We start from the raw sequence: 8,632 nt of genomic DNA, 5'->3' as shown, positions 1-8,632 counted from the left end.
AACAAGATGTTGTGACCTGGCCTTGCCACCTTCTCCCGGGCTGAAGGATGGTGGTGGTGTGTGATGGATCAGGGAAGACGCCGCTGATGATTGTTGAACAAAGACCACTTTGTTTAAAGGCCTACTGAAACCCACTACTACCGACAACGCAGTCTGATAGTTTATATATCAATGATGAAATCTTAACATTGCAACACATGCCAATACGGCCGGGTTAACTTATAAAGTGCAATTTTAAAATTCCCGCTAAACTTCCGGTTGAAAACGTCTATGTATGATGACGTATGCACGTGACGTCAATCGTTGAAACGGAAGTATTCGGACACATTGTATCCAATACAAAAAGCTCGGTTTTCATCGCAAAATTCCACAGTATTCTGGACATCTGTGTTGGTGAATCTTTTGCAATTTGTTTAATGAACAATGAAGACTGCAAAGAAGAAAGTTGTAGGTGGGATCGGTGTATTAGCGGCTGGCTGCAGCAACACAACCAGGAGGACTTTGACTTAGATAGCAGACGCGCTATCCGACGCTAGCCGCCGACCGCACGGATGATCGGGTGAAGTCCTTCGTCGCTCCGTCGATCGCTGGAACGCAGGTGAGCACGGGTGTTGATGAGCAGATGAGGGCTGGCTGGCGTAGGTGGAGCGCTAATGTTTTTATCATAGCTCTGTGAGGTCCCGTTGCTAAGTTAGCTTCAATGGCGTCGTTAGCAACAGCATTGTTAAGCTTCGCCAAGCTGGAAAGCATTAACCGTGTATTTACAGGTCCATGGTTTAATAGTATTGTTGGGGGGGGGTGCATGTTATATCAACTAAGCCCACACTTAAACTTTCCACGTGCAAGATTGAATCTATTGTAACCTATTTTTATGGGCTTTCCACTTTGTGATGTTAATTCCTGTTATACGCTGTTATACAGTACCGTATATGCCTTGCGCTCTTATTTTGAAGGCGCTAAGAGCGGAAGTGATGACACGTTGGAGTGGAGCGGAGGTTTTTGAAAGAAGGTAAATAAAGTGGTCCTCGTGTAAACTGGAGCCTCCGTGTTTATTATTTTGTAGTTTCATACAGTATATGCGACATTTATAAACACTCGGTTACACTATTTAAAAAAGTTATTTAATAAGAAGCCAAAAAGTGCAAGAACAATAATGTTTATGTTGGAGGAGTTGTGAATGACTGCAGGGCCACAACATTAGGTACACCTGCAGACTGCAGCACGGATTTCATATTTCATTCATTCACAACTCCTCCAACACGAACATTATTGTTTTTGCACTTTTTGGCTTCTTATTAAATAACTTTTTTAAATAGAGTAAATCTTGCACGTGGAAAGTTTAAGTGTGGGCTTTAGTTGATATAACACTCCCGTCGGGGTGAATTCTACGACGGGAGTGCATTAATCCAGCACAACAGCGGGGCATGGACTTCATTTATAAGTAAAGGTAAGACCATAATAACGTTTTTTTTTTAATTAAATATGCTTTTTTGTGTGCTACAGTTTGTGTGTGTAAAGTTGAAGTTAAGTTAAAGTACCAGTGATTGTCACACACACACTAGGTGTGGTGAAATTTGTCCTCTGCATTTGACCCATCCCCTTGTTCACCCCCTGGGAGGTGAGGGGGAGCAGTGGGCAGCAGCGGCGCCGCGCCCGGGAATAATTTTTGGTGATTTAACCCCCAATTCCAACCCTTGATGCTGAGTGCCAAGCAGGGAAGAATGCTGGTATGAGCTTTTAAACATAACCCGTTAACTGCTGCCAATCAAATGGTGAATAAGATACTCTTTAGGGTTCATATGTTTGTAAATCTGACTGTGATGAAGTCAGTGCCTCACCAGCCATGAACCTCACCGCACGTCACTGATATATATATATATATATATACATATATATAATAAAATGAATAAATATATATATATATATATATATATATATATATATATATATATATATATATATATATATATATATATATATATATATATATATATATATATATATATATATATATATATATACTGTGTGTATATATATATATATATATATATGTATAGCTAGAATTCACTGAAAGTCAAGTATTTATTGTATTTATGTATATATATAAGAAATCCTTGAATTTTAGTGAATTCTAGCTATAAATATACTCCTCCCCCTTAACCCCGGCCCCACCCCCCGTAGGTTCTGCTACGGAGGCTGCGGAACCTCTTTCTAGAGTCCAGCAGTGAAAACAGTCCTTGGTGGGGGTGGGAGGAATCTCTGCAGATATTCTGAGCCCTGGTCAGGCAGCGGCTTTTTGCGATCTCCTGGATAGGAGGAAGAGGAGTCCTGATGATCTTTTCCCCCGTCCTCACCACTCTCTGCAGAGACCTCCCAGTCTGAGGCACTGGAGGCTCCAGTCCAGACAGAGATGCAGATATAGATTGAAAAGGATTAGCCAATCATTGTATTCTGTTTTTATTTACGATTTACACAAAGTGCCAACTTCACTGGTTTTGGGGTTTGTAAAAGGTACACATTACATTTGTCTGAAATGTTTTGAAAATAGAACAAAACACCACGGTGCGGTATAGCTCGGTTGGTAGAGTGGCCGTGCCAGCAACTTGAGGGTTCCAGGTTCGATCCCCGCTTCCGCCATCCTAGTCACTGCCGTTGTGTCCTTGGGCAAGACACTTTACCCACCTGCTTCCAATGCCACCAACACTGCTTTAAATGTTACTTAGATATTGGGTTTCACTATGTAAAAGCGCTTTGAGTCACTAAGAAAAGCGCTATATAAATATAATTCACATCACTTCACCATAGGTAGACTCTCGCATGATATCGTTAAGGTGCAGGAAATGAGTATCTCCATTGTGAAAGCGTATAGTACAAGCAAAAAGCTAATTAAAATAGGACGGTCTGCACCAGTTATCAATTGTACATGCAGTCTTAGTAGATCACACGCCCACTAATAGTACACGCTGTTTTATAGTTTGTACACGCTGTTTAGCGCTTGCTATTTGGATCTAAGTAAATTAGGCCTTAAATGTGTGGTTCCAGATGTGCTTCTGGATGTTTGGCACAAATGTGCACCCCAGTATGAGACATCTCAGAGTCATATTTGATCACTCCAGGCTTTTTGATGAGCACATCCAAAGTATAACTGCTGCTTTTTCCACCTCAGATCCATAACATCTTATCCTATTGTTTCCATGTTACCATGAATTGATTAACGTGGACCCCGACTTAAACAAGTTGAAAAACTTATTGGGGTGTTACCATTTAGTGGTCAATTGTACTGAATATGTACTGTACTGTGCAATCTACTAATAAAAGTTTCAATCAATCAATCAATCAATCAAAAACCTCACGTCTGGACTGTTGTGATTCACTTGGCGGAGTGGCTCAGGCAGAAGTACGGCCGACGAGAAACTTAAGGGTTCCTGGTTCAATCCAGCTTCAGTTGTGCCCTTAGGCAAGACACTTCACCCACATTTCTTCCAGTGCCGCCACGCTGGTGTAAATGTAGATAATGGCTTACTCAATGTGAAGCGCTTTGAGTCACGAGAGAAAAAGCGCTATATAAATATAATTCACTTCAAGTCACTCTTCGCATTTCCCGACCATACGACAATAGATCGCCTGCAATTACCGATAGTCCAGAATGCTGCACTGCAAAAACTGAAATCTAAGTAAGATTAAATATCTCAAATAAGGGTGATATTTGCTGATTTTCTGTCTGATAAGATAATTCTTCTCACTTAGCAGATTTTATGTTAGTGTTTCACTTGTTTTAAGGGTTTTGGTCCTAAATTATCTCAGTAAGATATTACAGCTTGTTGCTGAGATTTGATGACCTATATTGAGTAAAACATGCTTGAAACTACAATATCAACTGATGCAAAGCTGTGTCATCAACACTCACAAGTATAAAACTACTTTTTTGAAGTAATAATTTCTTACTTCGAGCATGAAAAAAAATCATGATGCATATCATTATGTCAAGATAATGGCACTAGCATTTACTTAATTTAAGAATATTTTTCAACATCCATCCATCCATCCATTTTCTACCGCTTATTCCCTTCGGGGTTGCGGGGGGCGCTGGAGTCTATCTCAGCTACAATCGGGCGGAAGGCGGGGTACACCCTGGACAAGTCGCCACCTCATCGCAGGGCCAACACAGCATATTGAGCAAAAAGGTATTTTTTTTCTACCAAGAAAAGTGCACTTGTTATTAGTGAGGATATACTTATTTTAAGGTATTTTTGGGTTCATTGAGGTTAGCTAATTTTACCTGTTTTGGAAAGTCTTGACAAGCCGAATCTTCTTGTTCTATTGGCAGATAATTTTGCTTAGTTCTAATACATTTGTTATTTGGTCAATAACAAAAATTCAACTCAATACTTTGTAATATAACCTTTGTTGGCAATAACAGAGGTCAAACGATTACTATAGGTCTTTACCAGGTTTGCACACACAGTAGCTGGTATTTTGGCCCATTCCTCCATGCAGATCTTCTCGAGAGCAGTGATGTTTTGGGGCTGTCGCCGAGCAACACGGACTTTCAACTCCCTCCACAAATTTTCTATGGGGTTGAGGTCTGGAGACTTGTTAGGCCACTCCAGGACTTTCAAATGCTTCTTACGGAGCCACTCCTTCGTTGCCCGGGCGGTGTGTTTGGGATCATTGTCATGCTGGAAGACCCAGCCATGTTTTATCTTCAAAGCTCTCACTGATGGAAGGAGGTTTTGGCTCAAAATCTCACGATACATGGCCCCATTCATTCTTTCCTTAACACAGATCAGTTGTCCTGTCCCCTTAGCAGAAAAACAGCATGATGTTTCCACCCCCATGCTTCACAGTAGGTATGGTGTTCTTGGGATGCAACTCAGTATTCTTCTTCCTCCAAACACGACAAGTTGAGTTTATACCAAAAAGTTCTATTTTGGTTTCATCTGACCACATGACATTCTCCCAATCCTCTGCTGTATCATCCATGTGCTCTCTGGCAAACTTCAGACGGGCCTGGACATGCACTGGCTTAAGCAGGGGGACACGTCTGGCCCTGCAGGATTTGATTCCCTGTCGGCGTAGTGTGTTACTGATGGTAACCTTCGTTACTTTGGTCCCAGCTCTCTGCAGGTCATTCACCAGGTCCCCCCGTGTGGTTCTGGGATTTTTGCTCACCGTTCTCATGATCATTTTGACCCCACGGGATGAGATCTTGCGTGGAGCCCCAGATCGAGGGAGATTATCAGTGGTCTTGTATGTCTTCCATTTTCTGATAATTGCTCCCAGAGTTGATTTTTTTCACACCAAGCTGCTTGCCTATTGTAGATTCACTCTTCCCAGTCTGGTGCAGGTCTACAATTATTTTCCTGGTGTCCTTCGACAGCTCTTTGGTCTTGGCCATAGTGGAGTTTGGAGTCTGACTGTTTGAGGCTGTGGACAGGTGTCTTTTATACAGATAACAAGTTCAAACAGGTGCCATTAATACAGGTAACGAGTGGAGGACAGAAGAGCTTCTTAAAGAAGAAGTTACAGGTCTGTGAGAGCCAGAGATCTTCCTTGTTTGAAGTGACCATATACTTATTTTCCACCATAATTTACAAATAAATTCTTTAAAATTCCTACAATGTGAATTCCTGGATTTTCCCCCCACATTCTGTCTCTCACAGTTGAAGTGTACCTATGATGAAAATTACAGACCTCTGTCATCATTTTAAGTGGGAGAACTTGCACAATCGGTGGCTGACTAAATACTTTTTTGCCCAACTGTATATGTGTGTATATATATACACACATATATATATACATATATATACAGTATGTGTATAATTCCCAACTCCGGAAGAACTTTGAACATGTCACGAGGGAGGTGCTGGACATTGAGTCCGAGTGGACCATGTTCCGCACCTCTATTGTTGAGGCGGCTGATTGGAGCTGTGGCTGCAAGGTAGTTGGTGCATGTCGTGGTGGTAATCCTAGAACCCGTTGGTGGACACCGGCGGTGAGGGATGCCGTCAAGCTGAAGAAGGAGTCCTATCGGGTTCCTTTTGCTCATAGGACTCCTGAGGCAGTGGACAGGTACCGACAGGCCAAGCGGTGTGCGGCTTCAGCGGTCGCGGAGGCAAAAACTCGGACATGGGAGGAGTTCGGGGAAGCCATGGAAAACGAATTTTGGACGGCTTCGAAGCGATTCTGGACCACCATCCGGTGCCTCAGGAAGGGGAAGCAGTGCACTGTCAACACCGTGTATGGTGAGGATGGTGTTCTGCTGACCTCGACTGCGGATGTTGTGGATCAGTGGAGGGAATACTTCGAAGACCTCCTCAATCCCAACAACATGTCTTCCTATGAGGAAGCAGTGCCTGGGGAAACTGTGGTGGGCTCTCCTATTTCTGGGGCTGAGGTTGCTGATGTAGTTAAAAAGCTCCTCGGTGGCATGGAGGAACAGTGTGGTTTTCGTCCTGGTTGTGGAACTGTGGACCAGCTCTATACTCTCGGCAGGGTCCTTGAGGGTGCGTAGGAGTTTGCCCAACCAGTCTACATGTGCTTTGTGGACTTGGACAAGGCATTCGACCGTGTCCCTCGGGAAGTCCTGTGGGGAGTGCTCAGAGAGTATGGGTTATCGGACTGTCTGATTGTGGCGGTCCGCTCCCTGTATTATCAGTGTCAGAGCTTGGTCCGCATTGCCGAAATGAGTTTCCTCCGCCGGGTGGCGGGGCTCTCCCTTAGAGATAGGGTGAGAAGCTCTGCCATCCGGGGGGAGCTCAAAGTAAAGCCGCTGCTCCTCCACATCGAGAGCAGCCAGATGAGGTGGTTCGGGCATCTGGTCAGGATGCCACCCGAACGCCTCTCTAGGGAGGTGTTTAGGGCACGTCCGACCGGTAGGAGGCCACGGGGAAGACCCAGGACACGTTGGGAAGACTATGTCTCCCAGCCGGCCTGGGAACGCCTCGGGATCCCCCGGGAAGAGCTGGATGTAGTGGCTGGGGAGAGGGAAGTCTGGGCTTCTCTGCTTAGGCTGCTGCCCCCGCAACCCGACCTTGGATAAGCGGAAGAAGATGGATGGATATATATATATATATATATATATATATATATATATATATATATATATATATATATATATATATATATATATATATATATATATATATATATATATAAATACATTTTTAATTACAAAAAATTTATTTATACCAATATATACATATATACACATATATATGTATATATGTGTGTGTATATATATATATATATATATATATATATATATATATATATATATATATATAAATAAATCAGTGACATGCGGTGAGGTTCATGACTGGTGAGGCACTGACTTCATCACAGTCAGATTTACAAACATATGAACCCTAAAGAGTATCTTATTGACCATGTGATTGGCAGCAGTTAACGGGTTATGTTTAAAAGCTCATACCAGCATTCTTTACACATACAAACTGTAGCACATAAAAAAGCACATTTTATAAAAAAAAACATTATTATGGTCTTACCTTTCTTGCTGGACATCCACACAGCCAGCCTTTGCGTGTGTACCACGCAGTTTGAAAAGAACGGGTCTTCTGTCCCGAAGTCTGAAGCAAACCTTTTAGCTCCGGCGTTGGTCTACCTTTAATTATTACCTCCTGCTTCGATTGAAAGTCCAGTTTAGAAAACTGTTTTATTTTACATATGTAATCCTCCATGTTTTTAATAAAAGTTCAGGCGAGAGGAAAAAATAAACGATCGCTGCACTTGACTTGCTAACTGTTGCTTGTTCTCACTTCTTCTGTGGCCGAGGAATGATCTCTGGGATCACTACAGCCCTCTACCACCAGGAGGCCGGATTATTGCGAGCCTCAGCCAGTGCGTTTTTTGCAGCCGTTTTATGATTGCCCAGCACAAGAAATACGTTACACACATACAGTTGTTGACAAAATACACTGTACATTATATACCTCAGCTAACTAAACTATGCCATAGTTTAGTTAGCTGATATAATTCATATAGCAATATGGTCTCACTGCACAGCAGGCCAGCAGTTAGCCGAGTCATTGCGCAATCCATGTTGAGGCACAAATCAGTGACGTCCCTCAACTGGCTGGTGACTCACCGCAAGTATTTGAATGGCAAATGTGAAAATTCAGCGATTTTGAATAAAAAGAATCTAAAACTGGTGAAGTTAAATGGAAAATAACTTTAGTATAATCACTGGATACATGTAACAATTTAATTAATTTTTTTTTCTTTTTACATTTTTTTTCTTTCCATTATGGCACGTGAGGCCCCGCCTCACCTGCCTCTACTGACTGCACGTCACTGATATATATATATGTATATATATAATACATTTTTAATTACAAAAAAAATATTTGTTATTTTTTTTTAGAATCAATGAAGAATAACTACAAATAAGAATCGGATTCAATCAAAAACCAATACATTTTTTGACCCCTATTATTCATATATATATTTTTTCCAACCCTTACAGAGAAAAATTCTGCCCCTTGGACAAATGCAATTTAGTCAAACTTTCACTTGTTGACTGCAATTAAAATCCAACTAGAAAGAAGTTGTGTCGTCGGCAGTAAATACTTTAGAAAAGTGTTTGCTATAGAATACCTTTTTTTTTGTCATT

The sequence above is a fragment of the Entelurus aequoreus genome, linkage group LG06 (genome assembly GCF_033978785.1).
Source record: "Entelurus aequoreus isolate RoL-2023_Sb linkage group LG06, RoL_Eaeq_v1.1, whole genome shotgun sequence".
Lineage (NCBI taxonomy): Eukaryota > Metazoa > Chordata > Actinopteri > Syngnathiformes > Syngnathidae > Entelurus > Entelurus aequoreus.
The sequence above is the reverse complement of the archived record's forward strand: the minus strand, read 5'-3'. Positions refer to the sequence as shown.